Genomic DNA, 18134 nt, shown 5'->3' on the forward strand with positions numbered 1-18134 from the left:
TCCATCAAACTTGTCTTTGGCCCATTGTCTCTAAGGAGAATGTGCCTGGTTCAATTTCTCACTTTGCTTCTCACCTGAGAGATGTGACCTCAGTGGTCAATGGGAAATGAGCTGGTTTCAGTCACCAACCTCTCACTCATCACCAAGAAAATTTCCTTCAACCATACATGGATTGTGTTTTCAGGAGTGCTGGGCTTCATCCACAGTTGTGAGTAACATGCTAAAAGAGGAAAAAAGATTTGCTGCTCAGGAATGGAGACAGAAATACAGACACACACACACACACACACACACACACACGACACAAAAATCACCCAAACACAGGCCGCACACACAACTGCTCGTGTTCAGCAAAATACTTAGTGGTATGAGGTGGGCTTTGAACCCGTCCATGCTCCAAAGGAAGACACTCCTTTTGCTATTTCAGCCGTCTATTCTCGTAGTGAATGTGAATAATTCTTTCAGACATGGCTCATGATGACACGGACCACTCTCATTTCACCCTCAGAGGCAGACAAGAGGACTGCAAAGGACTCAGGTGTCGTCCCTGCTGACAGAAGAGGACTCCCATTTCCCCTCGAACCCAAAGACACAGCAAAAGTAGCTTTCTCTTTGAAGAGCACACAACTTTTTCAAAATACACAGGTAAAACGGTCCCCGCTTTAAGTGCTTTAGTACTTAAAGCGGGGACCGTTTTAGCTGTGTATTCTGAAAAACATGTCTAGCATTCAAAGCACGGACAGTTTTAGCTGTGTATTTTCAAAAAGTTGTCTCTACCTGCCATAGCTCATGAAGTCAAAACGAGTGAGCTGTGTCCCCTTGATTTGAGCATTCTTTTAGTAAGAAAGGATTAAGTTCAATTTGAATTTTGGAAAACTGCTTCTCATCTTGTCAATCAGCTGTCAGTTTTGTGTGTTAATTTCTAGGAGAGGTAATAGAGTCAATCCAAAACCAAAGGTGTATTCAAGTCCAGATTGACAAGTCAAACCAAGAAAGCACGCTCTGAGCTGGCAGAGGGATCTTTTCCCAGTGGGCGTTAAGGCCCACATAAATCCCTGTGAAGGAATCGGGAATCAGAGACAGAAAGGGACTCGCCTAAGGCTTGTCACATGAAAGTGCCTGGCAGACTGACTGGCAGAGGGCTGGAAATCAAATCCAAATCTTCGGACGTGTAATTTCACAGGGTGCACCGCCTCCCCCAGGCCCAATGTGACACTTCAATGGCTTAACGAGGGCTTGACGGGATGCATGTCAACATGAAAAGACATTCGATTCCATCGGACCTGTCTTTGGCCCATTGTCTCTAAGGAGAATGTGCCTGGTTCAAATTCTCACTTTGCTTCTCACCTGAGAGATGTGACCTCAGTGGTCAATGGGAAATGAGCTGGTTTCAGTCACCAACCTCTCACTCATCGCCAAGAAAATTTCCTTCAACCATACATGGATTGTGTTTTCAGGAGTGCTGGGCTTCATCCACAGTTGTGAGTAACATGCTAAAAGAGGAAAAAAGATTTGCTGCTCAGGAATGGAGACAGAAATACAGACACACACACACAGACACACACACACACACGCACATGACACAAAAATCACCCAAACACAGGCCGCACACACAACTGCTCGTGTTCAGCAAAATACTTAGTGGTATGAGGTGGGCTTTGAACCCGTCCATGCTCCAAAGGAAGACACACCTTTTGCTATTTCACCCGTCTATTCTCGTAGGGAATGTGAATAATTCTTTCAGACATGGCTCATGATGACAGGGACCACTCTCATTTCACCCTCAGAGGCAGACAAGAGGACTGCAGAGGACTCAGGTGTCGTCCCTGCTGACTGAAGAGGACTCCCATTTCCCCTCGAACCCAAAGACACAGCAAAAGTTGCTTTCTCTTTGAAGAGCACACAAATTTTTCAAAATACACAGCTAAAACGGTCCCCACTTTAAGTGCTTTGGCACTTAAAGCGGGGACCGTTTTAGCTGTGTATTCTGAAAAACATGTCTAGCATTCAAAGCACGGACAGTTTTAGCTGTGTATTTTCAAAAAGTTGTCTCTACCTGCCATAGCTCATGAAGTCAAAAATAGTGAGCTGTGTCCCCTTGATTTGAGCATTCTTTTAGTAAGAAAGGATTAAGTTCAATTTGAATTTTGGAAAACTGCTTCTCATCTTGTCAATCAGCTGTCAGTTTTGTGTGTTAATTTCTAGGAGAGGTGATAGAGTCAATCCAAAACCAAAGGTGTATTCAAGTCCAGATTGACAAGTCAAACCAAGAAAGCAGGCACTGAGCTGGCAGAGGGATCTTTTCCCAGTGGGCGTTAAGGCCCACATAAATCCCTGTGAAGGAATCGGGAATCAGAGACAGAAAGGGACTCGCCTAAGGCTTGTCACATGAAAGTGCCTGGAAGACTGACTGGCAGAGGGCTGGAAATCAAATCCAAATCTTCGGACGTGTAATTTCACAGGGTGCACCGCCTCCCCCAGGCCCAATGTGACACTTCAATGGCTTAACGAGGGCTTGACGGGATGGATGTCAACATGAAAAGACAATCGATTCCATCGGACCTGTCTTTGGCCCATTGTCTCTAAGGAGAATGTGCCTGGTTCAAATTCTCACTTTGCTTCTCACCTGAGAGATGTGACCTCAGTGGTCAATGGGAAATGAGCTGGTTTCAGTCACCAACCTCTCACTCATCACCAAGAAAATTTCCTTCAACCATACATGGATTGTGTTTTCAGGAGTGCTGGGCTTCATCCACAGTTGTGAGTAACATGCTAAAAGAGGAAAAAAGATTTGCTGCTCAGGAATAGAGACAGAAATACAGACACACACACACAGACACACACACACACACCCACATGACACAAAAATCACCCAAACACAGGCCGCACACACAACTGCTCGTGTTCAGCAAAATACTTAGTGGTATGAGGTGGGCTTTGAATCCGTCCATGCTCCAAAGGAAGACACACCTTTTGCTATTTCACCCGTCTATTCTCGTAGGGAATGTGAATAATTCTTTCAGACATGGCTCATGATGACAGGGACCACTGTCATTTCACCCTCAGAGGCAGACAAGAGGACTGCAGAGGACTCAGGTGTCGTCCCTGCTGACTGAAGAGGACTCCCATTTCCCCTCGAACCGAAAGACACAGCAAAAGTAGCTTTCTCTTTGAAGAGCACACAACTTTTTCAAAATACACAGCTATAACGGTCCCCGCTTTAAGTGCTTTGGCACTTAAAGCGGGGACCGTTTTAGCTGTGTATTCTGAAAAACATGTCTAGCATTCAAAGCACGGACAGTTTTAGCTGTGTATTTTCAAAAAGTTGTCTCTACCTGCCATAGCTCATGAAGTCAAAACGAGTGAGCTGTGTCCCCTTGATTTGAGCATTCTTTTAGTAAGAAAGGATTAAGTTCAATTTGAATTTTGGAAAACTGCTTCTCATCTTGTCAATCAGCTGTCAGTTTTGTGTGTTAATTTCTAGGAGAGGTAATAGAGTCAATCCAAAACCAAAGGTGTATTCAAGTCCAGATTGACAAGTCAAACCAAGAAAACAGGCACTGAGCTGGCAGAGGGATCTTTTCCCAGTGGGCGTTAAGGCCCACATAAATCCCTGTGAAGGAATCGGGAATCAGAGACAGAAAGGGACTCGCCTAAGACTTGTCACATGAAAGTGCCTGGGAGACTGACTGGCAGAGGGCTGGAAATCAAATCCAAATCTTCGAACGTGTAATTTCACAGGGTGCACCGCTTCCCCAGGCCCAATGTGACACTTCAATGGCTTAACGAGGGCTTGACGGGATGGATGTCAACATGAAAAGACATTCCATTCCAGCGGACCTGTCTTTGGCCCATTGTCTCTAAGGAGAATGTGCCTGGTTCAAATTCTCACTTTGCTTCTCACCTGAGAGATGTGACCTCAGTGGTCAATGGGAAATGAGCTGGTTTCAGTCACCAACCTCTCACTCATCACCAAGAAAATTTCCTTCAACCATACATGGATTGTGTTTTCAGGAGTGCTGGGCTTCATCCACAGTTGTGAGTAACATGCTAAAAGAGGAAAAAAGATTTGCTGCTCAGGAATGGAGACAGAAATACAGACACACACACACAGACACACACACACACACACACACACGACACAAAAATCACCCAAACACAGGCCGCACACACAACTGCTCGTGTTCAGCAAAATACTTAGTGGTATGAGGTGGGCTTTGAACCCGTCCATGCTCCAAAGGAAGACACACCTTTTGCTATTTCACCCGTCTATTCTCGTAGGGAATGTGAATAATTCTTTCAGACATGGCTCATGATGACAGGGACCACTCTCATTTCACCCTCAGAGTCAGACAAGAGGACTGCAAAGGACTCAGGTGTCGTCCCTGCTGACTGAAGAGGACTCCCATTTCCCCTCGAACCCAAAGACACAGCAAAAGTAGCTTTCTCTTTGAAGAGCACACAATTTTTCAAAATACACAGCTAAAACGGTACCCGCTTTAAGTGCTAAAGCACTTATGCAAGGACCGTTTAAGCTGTGTATTCTGAAAAACATGTCTAGCATTCAAAGCACGGACAGTTTTAGCTGTGTATTTTCAAAAAGTTGACTCTACCTGCCATAGCTCATGAAGTCAAAACGAGTGAGCTGTGTCCCCTTGATTTGAGCATTCTTTTAGTAAGAAAGGATTAAGTTCAATTTGAATTTTGGAAAACTGCTTCTCATCTTGTCAATCAGCTCTCAGTTTTGTGTGTTAATTTCTAGGAGAGGTAATAGAGTCAATCCAAAACCAAAGGTGTATTCAAGTCCAGATTGACAAGTCAAACCAAGAAAGCAGGCACTGAGCTGGCAGAGGGATCTTTTCCCAGTGGGCGTTAAGGCCCACATAAATCCCTGTGAAGGAATCGGGAATCAGAGACAGAAAGGGACTCGCCTAAGGCTTGTCACATGAAAGTGCCTGGCAGACTGACTGGCAGAGGGCTGGAAATCAAATCCAAATCTTCGGACGTGTAATTTCACAGGGTGCACCGCCTCCCCCAGGCCCAATGTGACACTTAAATGGCTTAACGAGGGCTTGACGGGATGGATGTCAACATGAAAAGACATTCGATTCCATCGGACCTGTCTTTGGCCCATTGTCTCTAAGGAGAATGTGCCTGGTTCAAATTCTCACTTTGCTTCTCACCTGAGAGATGTGACCTCAGTGGTCAATGGGAAATGAGCTGGTTTCAGTCACCAACCTCTCACTCATCACCAAGAAAATTTCCTTCAACCATACATGGATTGTGTTTTCAGGAGTGCTGGGCTTCATCCACAGTTGTGAGTAACATGCTAAAAGAGGAAAAAAGATTTGCTGCTCAGGAATGGAGACAGAAATACAGACACACACACACAGACACACACACACAGACACACACACACACACACACACATGACACAAAAATCACCCAAACACAGGCCGCACACACAACTGCTCGTGTTCAGCAAAATACTTAGTGGTATGAGGTGGGCTTTGAACCCGTCCATGCTCCAAAGGAAGACACACCTTTTGCTATTTCACCCGTCTATTCTCGTAGGGAATGTGAATATTTCTTTCAGACATGGCTCATGATGACAGGGACCGCACTCATTTCACCCTCAGAGGCAGACAAGAGGACTGCAAAGGAATCAGGTGTCGTCCCTGCTGACTGAAGAGGACTCCCATTTCCCCTCGAACCCAAAGACACAGCAAAAGTAGCTTTCTCTTTGAAGAGCACACAACTTTTTCAAAATCCACAGCTAAAACGGTCCCGCTTTAAGTGCTTTAGCACCTAAAACTGAAAAACATGTCTAGCATTCAAAGCACGAAAAGTTTTAGCTGTGTATTTTCAAAAAGATTTCTCTACCTGCCATAGCTCATGAAGTCAAAACGAGTGAGCTGTGTCCCCTTGACTTGAGCATTCTTTTAGTAAGAAAGGATTAAGTTCAATTTGAATTTTGGAAAACTGCTTCTCATCTTGTCAATCAGCTGTCAGTTTTGTGTGTTAATTTCTAGGAGAGGTAATAGAGTCAATCCAAAACCAAAGGTGTATTCAAGTCCAGATTGACAAGTCAAACCAAGAAAGCAGGCACTGAGCTGGCAGAGGGATCTTTTTCCAGTGGGCGTTAAGGCCCACATAAATCCCTGTGAAGGAATCGGGAATCAGAGACAGAAAGGGACTCGCCTAAGGCTTGTCACATGAAAGTGCCTGGCAGACTGACTGGCAGAGGGCTGGAAATCAAATCCAAATCTTCGGACGTGTAATTTCACAGGGTGCACCGCCTCCCCCAGGCCCAATGTGACACTTCAATGGCTTAACGAGGGATTGACGGGATGGATGTCAACATGAAAAGACATTCCATTCCAGCGGACCTGTCTTTGGCCCATTGTCTCTAAGGAGAATGTGCCTGGTTCAAATTCTCACTTTGCTTCTCACCTGAGAGATGTGACCTCAGTGGTCAATGGGAAATGAGCTGGTTTCAGTCACCAACCTCTCACTCATCACCAAGAAAATTTCCTTCAACGATACATGGATTGTGTTTTCAGGAGTGCTGGGCTTCTTCCAGAGTTGTGAGTAACATGCTAAAAGAGGAAAAAGATTTGCTGCTCTGGAATGGAGACAGAAATACAGACACACACACACACACACACACACACACACACACACACGACACAAAAATCACCCAAACACAGGCCGCACACACAACTGCTCGTGTTCAGCAAAATACTTAGTGGTATGAGGTGGGCTTTGAACCCGTCCATGATCCAAAGGAAGACACACCTTTTGCTATTTCACCCGTCTATTCTCGTAGGGAATGTGAATAATTCTTTCAGACATGGCTCATGATGACAGGGACCACTCTCATTTCACCCTCCGAGGCACACAAGAGGACTGCAAAGGACTCAGGTGTCGTCCCTGCTGACTGAAGAGGACTCCCATTTCCCCTCGAACCCAAAGACACAGCAAAAGTAGCTTTCTCTTTGAAGAGCACACAAATTTTTCAAAATACACAGCTAAAACGGTCCCCGCTTTAAGTGCCAAAGCACTTAAAGCGGGGACCGTTTTAGCTGTGAATTCTGAAAAACATGTCTAGCATTCAAAGCACGGACAGTTTTAGCTGTGTATTTTCAAAAAGTTGTCTCTACCTGCCATAGCTCATGAAGTCAAAACGAGTGAGCTGTGTCCCCTTGATTTGAGCATTCTTTTAGTAAGAAAGGATTAAGTTCAATTTGAATTTTGGAAAACTGCTTCTCATCTTGTCAATCAGCTGTCAGTTTTGTGTGTTAATTTCTAGGAGAGGTAATAGAGTCAATCCAAAACCAAAGGTGTATTCAAGTCCAGATTGACAAGTCAAACCAAGAAAGCAGGCCCTGAGCTGGTAGAGGGATCTTTTCCCAGTGGGCGTTAAGGCCCACATAAATCCCTGTGAAGGAATCGGGAATCAGAGACAGAAAGGGACTCGCCTAAGGCTTCTCACATGAACGTGCCTGGCAGACTGACTGGCAGAGGGCTGGAAATCAAATCCAAATCTTCGGACGTGTAATTTCACAGGGTGCACCACCTCCCCCAGGCCCAATGTGACACTTCAATGGCTTAACGAGGGCTTGACGGGATGGATGTCAACATGAAAAGACATTCGATTCCATCGGACCTGTCTTTGGCCCATTGTCTCTAAGGAGAATGTGCCTGGTTCAAATTCTCACTTTGCTTCTCACCTGAGAGATGTGACCTCAGTGGTCAATGGGAAATGAGCTGGTTTCAGTCACCAACTTCTCACTCATCACCAAGAAAATTTCCTTCAACCATACATGGATTGTGTTTTCTGGAGTGCTGGGCTTCATCCACAGTTGTGAATAACATGCTAAAAGAGGAAAAAAGATTTGCTGCTCTGGAATGGAGACAGAAATACAGACACACACACACAGACACACACACACACAAACACACACACACACACACGCACATGACACAAAAATCACCCAAACACAGGCCGCACACACAACTGCTCGTGTTCAGCAAAATACTTAGTGGTATGAGGTGGGCTTTGAACCCGTCCATGCTCCAAAGGAAGACACACCTTTTGCTATTTCACCCGTCTATTCTCGTAGGGAATATGAATAATTCTTTCAGACATGGCTCATGATGACAGGGACCACTCTCATTTCACCCTCAGAGGCAGACAAGAGGACTGCAAAGGACTCAGGTGTCGTCCCTGATGATTGAAGAGGACTCCCATTTCCCTTCGAACCCAAAGACACAGCAAAAGTAGCTTTCTCTTTGTAGAGCACACAAGTTTTTCAAAATACACAGCTAATAAAGCACTTAAAGCGGGGACCGTTTTAGCTGTGTATTCTGAAAAACATGTCTAGCATTCAAAGCACGGACAATTTTATCTATGTATTTTCAAAAAGTTGTCTCTACCTGCCATAGCTCATGAAGTCAAAACGAGTGAGCTGTGTCCCCTTGATTTGAGCATTCTTTTAGTAAGAAAGGATTAAGTTCAATTTGAATTTTGGAAAACTGCTTCTCATCTTGTCAATCAGCTGTCAGTTTTGTGTGTTAATTTCTAGGAGAGGTAATAGAGTCAATCCAAAACCAAAGGTGTATTCAAGTCCAGATTGACAAGTCAAACCAAGAAAGCAGGCACTGAGCTGGCAGAGGGATCTTTTCCCAGTGGGCGTTAAGGCCCACATAAATCCCTGTGAAGGAATCGGGAATCAGAGACAGAAAGGGACTCGCCTAAGGCTTGTCACATGAAAGTGCCTGGCAGACTGACTGGCAGAGGGCTGGAAATCAAATCCAAATCTTCGGCCGTGTAATTTCACAGGGTGCACCGCCTCCCCCAGGCCCAATGTGACACTTCAATGGCTTAACGAGGGCTTGACGGGATGGATGTCAACATGAAAAGACATTCGATTCCATCGGAGTTGTCTTTGGCCCATTGTCTCTAAGGAGAATGTGCCTGGTTCAAATTCTCACTTTGCTTCTCACCTGAGAGATGCGACCTCAGTGGTCAATGGGAAATGAGCTGGTTTCAGTCACCAACCTCTCACTCATCACCAAGTAAATTTCCTTCAACCATACATGGATTGTGTTTTCAGGAGTGCTGGGCTTCATCCACAGTTGTGAGTAACATGCTAAAAGAGGAAAAAAGATTTGCTGCTCAGGAATGGAGACAGAAATACAGACACACACACACAGACAGACACACACACACACACACACACGACACAAAAATCACCCAAACACAGGCCGCAGACACAACTGCTCATGTTCAGCAAAATACTTAGTGGTATGAGGTGGGCTTTGAATCCGTCCATGCTCCAAAGGAAGACACACCTTTTGCTATTTCACCCGTCTATTCTCGTAGGGAATGTGAATAATTCTTTCAGACATGGCTCATGAAGACAGGGACCACTGTCATTTCACCCTCAGAGGCAGACAAGAGTACTGCAGAGGACTCAGGTGTCGTCCCTGCTGACTGAAGAGGACTCCCATTTCCCCTCGAACCCAAAGACACAGCAAAAGTAGCTTTCTCCTTGAAGAGCACACAACTTTTTCAAAATACACAGCTAAAACGGTCCCCGCTTTAAGTGCTTTGGCACTTAAAGCGGGGACCGTTTTAGCTGTGTATTCTGAAAAACATGTCTAGCATTCAAAGCACGGAGAGTTTTAGCTGTGTATTTTCAAAAAGTTGTCTCTACCTGCCATAGCTCATGAAGTCAAAACGAGTGAGCTGTGTCCCCTTGATTTGAGCATTCTTTTAGTAAGAAAGGATTAAGTTCAATTTGAATTTTGGAAAACTGCTTCTCATCTTGTCAATCAGCTGTCAGTTTTGTGTGTTAATTTCTAGGAGAGGTAATAGAGTCAATCCAAAACCAAAGGTGTATTCAAGTCCAGATTGACAAGTCAAACCAAGAAAGCAGGCACTGAGCTGGCATAGGGATCTTTTCCCTGTGGGCGTTAAGGCCCACATAAATCCCTGTGAAGGAATCGGGAATCAGAGACAGAAAGGGACTCGCCTAAGGCTTGTCACATGAAAGTGCCTGGCAGACTGACTGGCAGAGGGCTGGAAATCAAATCCAAATCTTCGGACGTGTAATTTCACAGGGTGCACCGCCTCCCCCAGGCCCAATGTGACACTTCAATGGCTTAACGAGGGCTTGACGGGATGGATGTCAACATGAAAAGACATTCGATTCCATCGGACCTGTCTTTGGCCCATTGTCTCTAAGGAGAATGTGCCTGGTTCAAATTCTCACTTTGCTTCTCACCTGAGAGATGCGACCTCAGTGGTCAATGGGAAATGAGCTGGTTTCAGTCACCAACCTCTCACTCATCACCAAGTAAATTTCCTTCAACCATACATGGATTGTGTTTTCAGGAGTGCTGGGCTCCATCCACAGTTGTGAGTAACATGCTAAAAGAGGAAAAAAGATTTGCTGCTCAAGAATGGAGACAGAAATACAGACACACACACACAGACACACACACCACACACACACACACACACACACGACACAAAATTCACCCAAACACAGGCCGCACACACAACTGCTCGTGTTCAGCAAAATACTTAGTGGTATGAGGTGGGATTTGAACCCGTCCATGCTCCAAAAGAAGACACAACTTTTGCTATTTCACCCGTCTATTCTCGTAGGGAATGTTAATAATTCTTTCAGACATGGCTCATGATGACACGGACCACTCTCTTTTCACCCTCAGAGGCAGACAGGAGGACTGCAAAGGACTCAGGTGTCATCCCATATGACTGAAGAGTACTCCCATTTCCCTACGAACCCAAAGACACAGCAAAAGTAGCTTTCTCTTTGAAGAGCACACAACTTTTTCAAAATACACAGCTAAAACGGTCCTCGCTTTAGCTGTGTATTCTGAAAAACATGTCTAACATTCAAAGCACGGACAGATTTAGCTGTGTATTTTCAAAAAGTTGTCTCTACCTGCCATAGCTCATGAAGTCAAAACGAGTGAGCTGTGTCCCCTTGATTTGAGCATTCTTTTAGTAAGAAAGGATTAAGTTCAATTTGAATTTTGGAAAACTGCTTCTCATCTTGTCAATCAGCTGTCAGTTTTGTGTGTTAATTTCTAGGAGAGGTAATAGAGTCAATCCAAAACCAAAGGTGTATTCAAGTCCAGATTGACAAGTCAAACCAAGAAAGCAGGCACTGAGCTGGCAGAGGGATCTTTTCCCAGTGGGCGTTAAGGCCCACATAAATCCCTGTGAAGGAATCTGGAATCAGAGACAGAAAGGGACTCGCCTAAGGCTTGTCACATGAAAGTGCCTGGCAGACTGACTGGCAGAGGGCTGGAAATCAAATCCAAATCTTCGGACGTGTAATTTCACAGGGTGCACCGCCTCCCCCAGGCCCAATGTGACACTTCAATGGCTTAACGAGGGCTTGACGGGATGGATGTCAACATGAAAAGACATTCGATTCCATCGGACCTGTCTTTGGCCCATTGTCTCTAAGGAGAATGTGCCTGGTTCAAATTCTGACTTTGCTTCTCACCTGAGAGATGTGACCTCAGTGGTCAATGGGAAATGAGCTGGTTTCAGTCACCAACCTCTCACTCATCACCAAGAAAATTTCCTTCAACCATACATGGATTGTGTTTTCAGGAGTGCTGGGCTCCATCCACAGTTGTGAGTAACATGCTAAAAGAGGAAAAAAGATTTGCTGCTCAGGAATGGAGACAGAAATACAGACACACACACACAGACACACACACACACACACACACACACACACACACAAACATGACACAAAAATCACCCAAACACAGGCCGCACACACAACTGCTCGTGTTCAGCAAAATACTTAGTGGTATGAGGTGGGCTTTGAACCCGTCCATGCTCCAAAGGAAGACACACCTTTTGCTATTTCACCCGTCTCTGCTCGTAGGGAATGTGAATAATTCTTTCAGACATGGCTCATAATGAGAGGGACCACTCTCATTTCACCCTCAGAAGCCTACAAGAGGACTGCAAAGGACTCAGGTGTCGTCCCTGCTGACTGAAGAGGACTCCCATTTCCCCTCGAACCCAAAGACACAGCAAAAGTAGCTTTCTCTTTGAAGAGCACACAACTTTTTCAAAATACACAGCTAAAACATGTCTAGCATTCAAAGCACGGACAGTTGTAGCTGTGTATTTTCAAAAAGTTGTCTCTACCTGCCATAGCTCATGAAGTCAAAACGAGTGAGCTGTGTCCCCTTGATTTGAGCATTCTTTTAGTAAGAAAGGATTAAGTTCAATTTGAATTTTGGAAAACTGCTTCTCATCTTGTCAATCAGCTGTCAGTTTTGTGTGTTAATTTCTAGGAGAGGTAATAGAGTCAATCCACAACCAAAGGTGTATTCAAGTCCAGATTGACAAGTCAAACCAAGAAAGCAGGCACTGAGCTGGCAGAGGGATCTTTTCCCAGTGGGCGTTAAGGCCCACATAAATCCCTGTGAAGGAATCGGGAATCAGAGACAGAAAGGGACTCGCCTAAGGCTTGTCACATGAAAGTGCCTGGCAGACTGACTGGCAGAGGGCTGGAAATCAAATCCAAATCTTCGGACGTGTAATTTCACAGGGGGCACCGCCTCCCCCAGGCCCAATGTGACACTTCAATGGCTTAACGAGGGCTTGACGGGATGGATGTCAACATGAAAAGACATTCGATTCCATCGGACCTGTCTTTGGCCCATTGTCTCTAAGGAGAATGTGCCTGGTTCAAATTCTCACTTTGCTTCTCACCTGAGAGATGTGACCTCAGTGGTCAATGGGAAATGAGCTGGTTTCAGTCACCAACCTCTCACTCATCACCAAGAAAATTTCCTTCAACCATACATGGATTGTGTTTTCAGGAGTGCTGGGCTTCATCCACAGTTGTGAGTAACATGCTAAAAGAGGAAAAAAGATTTGCTGCTAAGGAATGGAGACAGAAATACAGACACACACACACAGACACACACACAGAGACACACACACACACACACACATGACACAAAAATCACCCAAACACAGGCCGCACACACAACTGCTCGTGTTCAGCAAAATACTTAGTGGTATGAGGTGGGCTTTGAACCCGTCCATGCTCCAAAGGAAGACACACCTTTTGCTATTTCACCCGTCTATTCTCGTAGGGAATGTGAATAATTCTTTCAGACATGGCTCATGATGACAGGGACCACACTCATTTCACCCTCAGAGGCAGACAAGAGGACTGCAAAGGAATCAGGTGTCGTCCCTGCTGACTGAAGAGGACTCCCATTTCCCCTCGAACCCAAAGACACAGCAAAAGTAGCTTTCTCTTTGAAGAGCACACAACTTTTTCAAAATACACAGCTAAAAAGGTCCCCTCTTTAAGTGCTAAGCACTTAAAGCGGGGACCGTTTTAGCTGTGAATTCTGAAAAACATGTCTAGCATTCAAAGCACGGACAGTTTTAGCTGTGTATTTTCAAAAAGTTGTCTCTACCTGCCATAGCTCATGAAGTCAAAACGAGTGAGCTGTGTCCCCTTGATTTGAGCATTCTTTTAGTAAGAAAGGATTAAGTTCAATTTGAATTTTGGAAAACTGCTTCTCATCTTGTCAATCAGCTGTCAGTTTTGTGTGTTAATTTCTAGGAGAGGTAATAGAGTCAATCCAAAACCAAAGGTGTATTCAAGTCCAGATTGACAAGTCAAACCAAGAAAGCAGGCACTGAGCTGGCATAGGGATCTTTTCCCTGTGGGCGTTAAGGCCCACATAAATCCCTGTGAAGGAATCGGGAATCAGAGACAGAAAGGGACTCGCCTAAGGCTTGTCACATGAAAGTGCCTGGCAGACTGACTGGCAGAGGGCTGGAAATCAAATCCAAATCTTCGGACGTGTAATTTCACAGGGTGCACCGCCTCCCCCAGGCCCAATGTGACACTTCAATGGCTTAACGAGGGCTTGACGGGATGGATGTCAACATGAAAAGACATTCGATTCCATCGGACCTGTCTTTGGCCCATTGTCTCTAAGGAGAATGTGCCTGGTTCAAATTCTCACTTTGCTTCTCACCTGAGAGATGCGACCTCAGTGGTCAATGGGAAATGAGCTGGTTTCAGTCACCAACCTCTCACTCATCACCAAGTAAATTTCCTTCAACCATACATGGATTGTGTTTTCAGGAGTGCTGGGCTCCATCCACAGTTGTGAGTAACATGCTAAAAGAGGAAAAAAGATTTGCTGCTCAAGAATGGAGACAGAAATACAGACACACACACACAGACACACACACCACACACACACACACACACACACACGACACAAAATTCACCCAAACACAGGCCGCACACACAACTGCTCGTGTTCAGCAAAATACTTAGTGGTATGAGGTGGGATTTGAACCCGTCCATGCTCCAAAAGAAGACACAACTTTTGCTATTTCACCCGTCTATTCTCGTAGGGAATGTTAATAATTCTTTCAGACATGGCTCATGATGACACGGACCACTCTCTTTTCACCCTCAGAGGCAGACAGGAGGACTGCAAAGGACTCAGGTGTCATCCCATATGACTGAAGAGTACTCCCATTTCCCTACGAACCCAAAGACACAGCAAAAGTAGCTTTCTCTTTGAAGAGCACACAACTTTTTCAAAATACACAGCTAAAACGGTCCCCGCTTTAGCTGTGTATTCTGAAAAACATGTCTAACATTCAAAGCACGGACAGATTTAGCTGTGTATTTTCAAAAAGTTGTCTCTACCTGCCATAGCTCATGAAGTCAAAACGAGTGAGCTGTGTCCCCTTGATTTGAGCATTCTTTTAGTAAGAAAGGATTAAGTTCAATTTGAATTTTGGAAAACTGCTTCTCATCTTGTCAATCAGCTGTCAGTTTTGTGTGTTAATTTCTAGGAGAGGTAATAGAGTCAATCCAAAACCAAAGGTGTATTCAAGTCCAGATTGACAAGTCAAACCAAGAAAGCAGGCACTGAGCTGGCAGAGGGATCTTTTCCCAGTGGGCGTTAAGGCCCACATAAATCCCTGTGAAGGAATCTGGAATCAGAGACAGAAAGGGACTCGCCTAAGGCTTGTCACATGAAAGTGCCTGGCAGACTGACTGGCAGAGGGCTGGAAATCAAATCCAAATCTTCGGACGTGTAATTTCACAGGGTGCACCGCCTCCCCCAGGCCCAATGTGACACTTCAATGGCTTAACGAGGGCTTGACGGGATGGATGTCAACATGAAAAGACATTCGATTCCATCGGACCTGTCTTTGGCCCATTGTCTCTAAGGAGAATGTGCCTGGTTCAAATTCTGACTTTGCTTCTCACCTGAGAGATGTGACCTCAGTGGTCAATGGGAAATGAGCTGGTTTCAGTCACCAACCTCTCACTCATCACCAAGAAAATTTCCTTCAACCATACATGGATTGTGTTTTCAGGAGTGCTGGGCTCCATCCACAGTTGTGAGTAACATGCTAAAAGAGGAAAAAAGATTTGCTGCTCAGGAATGGAGACAGAAATACAGACACACACACACAGACACACACACACACACACACACACACACACACAAACATGACACAAAAATCACCCAAACACAGGCCGCACACACAACTGCTCGTGTTCAGCAAAATACTTAGTGGTATGAGGTGGGCTTTGAACCCGTCCATGCTCCAAAGGAAGACACACCTTTTGCTATTTCACCCGTCTATTCTCGTAGGGAATGTGAATAATTCTTTCAGACATGGCTCATGATGACAGGGACCACACTCATTTCACCCTCAGAGGCAGACAAGAGGACTGCAAAGGAATCAGGTGTCGTCCCTGCTGACTGAAGAGGACTCCCATTTCCCCTCGAACCCAAAGACACAGCAAAAGTAGCTTTCTCTTTGAAGAGCACACAACTTTTTCAAAATACACAGCTAAAAAGGTCCCCTCTTTAAGTGCTAAGCACTTAAAGCGGGGACCGTTTTAGCTGTGAATTCTGAAAAACATGTCTAGCATTCAAAGCACGGACAGTTTTAGCTGTGTATTTTCAAAAAGTTGTCTCTACCTGCCATAGCTCATGAAGTCAAAACGAGTGAGCTGTGTCCCCTTGATTTGAGCATTCTTTTAGTAAGAAAGGATTAAGTTCAATTTGAATTTTGGAAAACTGCTTCTCATCTTGTCAATCAGCTGTCAGTTTTGTGTGTTAATTTCTAGGAGAGGTAATAGAGTCAATCCAAAACCAAAGGTGTATTCAAGTCCAGATTGACAAGTCAAACCAAGAAAGCAGGCACTGAGCTGGCATAGGGATCTTTTCCCTGTGGGCGTTAAGGCCCACATAAATCCCTGTGAAGGAATCGGGAATCAGAGACAGAAAGGGACTCGCCTAAGGCTTGTCACATGAAAGTGCCTGGCAGACTGACTGGCAGAGGGCTGGAAATCAAATCCAAATCTTCGGACGTGTAATTTCACAGGGTGCACCGCCTCCCCCAGGCCCAATGTGACACTTCAATGGCTTAACGAGGGCTTGACGGGATGGATGTCAACATGAAAAGACATTCGATTCCATCGGACCTGTCTTTGGCCCATTGTCTCTAAGGAGAATGTGCCTGGTTCAAATTCTCACTTTGCTTCTCACCTGAGAGATGCGACCTCAGTGGTCAATGGGAAATGAGCTGGTTTCAGTCACCAACCTCTCACTCATCACCAAGTAAATTTCCTTCAACCATACATGGATTGTGTTTTCAGGAGTGCTGGGCTCCATCCACAGTTGTGAGTAACATGCTAAAAGAGGAAAAAAGATTTGCTGCTCAAGAATGGAGACAGAAATACAGACACACACACACAGACACACACACCACACACACACACACACACACACACGACACAAAATTCACCCAAACACAGGCCGCACACACAACTGCTCATGTTCAGCAAAATACTTAGTGGTATGAGGTGGGATTTGAACCCGTCCATGCTCCAAAAGAAGACACAACTTTTGCTATTTCACCCGTCTATTCTCGTAGGGAATGTTAATAATTCTTTCAGACATGGCTCATGATGACACGGACCACTCTCTTTTCACCCTCAGAGGCAAACAGGAGGACTGCAAAGGACTCAGGTGTCATCCCATATGACTGAAGAGTACTCCCATTTCCCTACGAACCCAAAGACACAGCAAAAGTAGCTTTCTCTTTGAAGAGCACACAACTTTTTCAAAATACACAGCTAAAACGGTCCCCGCTTTAGCTGTGTATTCTGAAAAACATGTCTAACATTCAAAGCACGGACAGATTTAGCTGTGTATTTTCAAAAAGTTGTCTCTACCTGCCATAGCTCATGAAGTCAAAACGAGTGAGCTGTGTCCCCTTGATTTGAGCATTCTTTTAGTAAGAAAGGATTAAGTTCAATTTGAATTTTGGAAAACTGCTTCTCATCTTGTCAATCAGCTGTCAGTTTTGTGTGTTAATTTCTAGGAGAGGTAATAGAGTCAATCCAAAACCAAAGGTGTATTCAAGTCCAGATTGACAAGTCAAACCAAGAAAGCAGGCACTGAGCTGGCAGAGGGATCTTTTCCCAGTGGGCGTTAAGGCCCACATAAATCCCTGTGAAGGAATCTGGAATCAGAGACAGAAAGGGACTCGCCTAAGGCTTGTCACATGAAAGTGCCTGGCAGACTGACTGGCAGAGGGCTGGAAATCAAATCCAAATCTTCGGACGTGTAATTTCACAGGGTGCACCGCCTCCCCCAGGCCCAATGTGACACTTCAATGGCTTAACGAGGGCTTGACGGGATGGATGTCAACATGAAAAGACATTCGATTCCATCGGACCTGTCTTTGGCCCATTGTCTCTAAGGAGAATGTGCCTGGTTCAAATTCTGACTTTGCTTCTCACCTGAGAGATGTGACCTCAGTGGTCAATGGGAAATGAGCTGGTTTCAGTCACCAACCTCTCACTCATCACCAAGAAAATTTCCTTCAACCATACATGGATTGTGTTTTCAGGAGTGCTGGGCTCCATCCACAGTTGTGAGTAACATGCTAAAAGAGGAAAAAAGATTTGCTGCTCAGGAATGGAGACAGAAATACAGACACACACACACAGACACACACACACACACACACACACACACACACAAACATG

This window comes from Saimiri boliviensis, chromosome 6 (genome assembly GCF_048565385.1).
Source record: "Saimiri boliviensis isolate mSaiBol1 chromosome 6, mSaiBol1.pri, whole genome shotgun sequence".
Lineage (NCBI taxonomy): Eukaryota > Metazoa > Chordata > Mammalia > Primates > Cebidae > Saimiri > Saimiri boliviensis.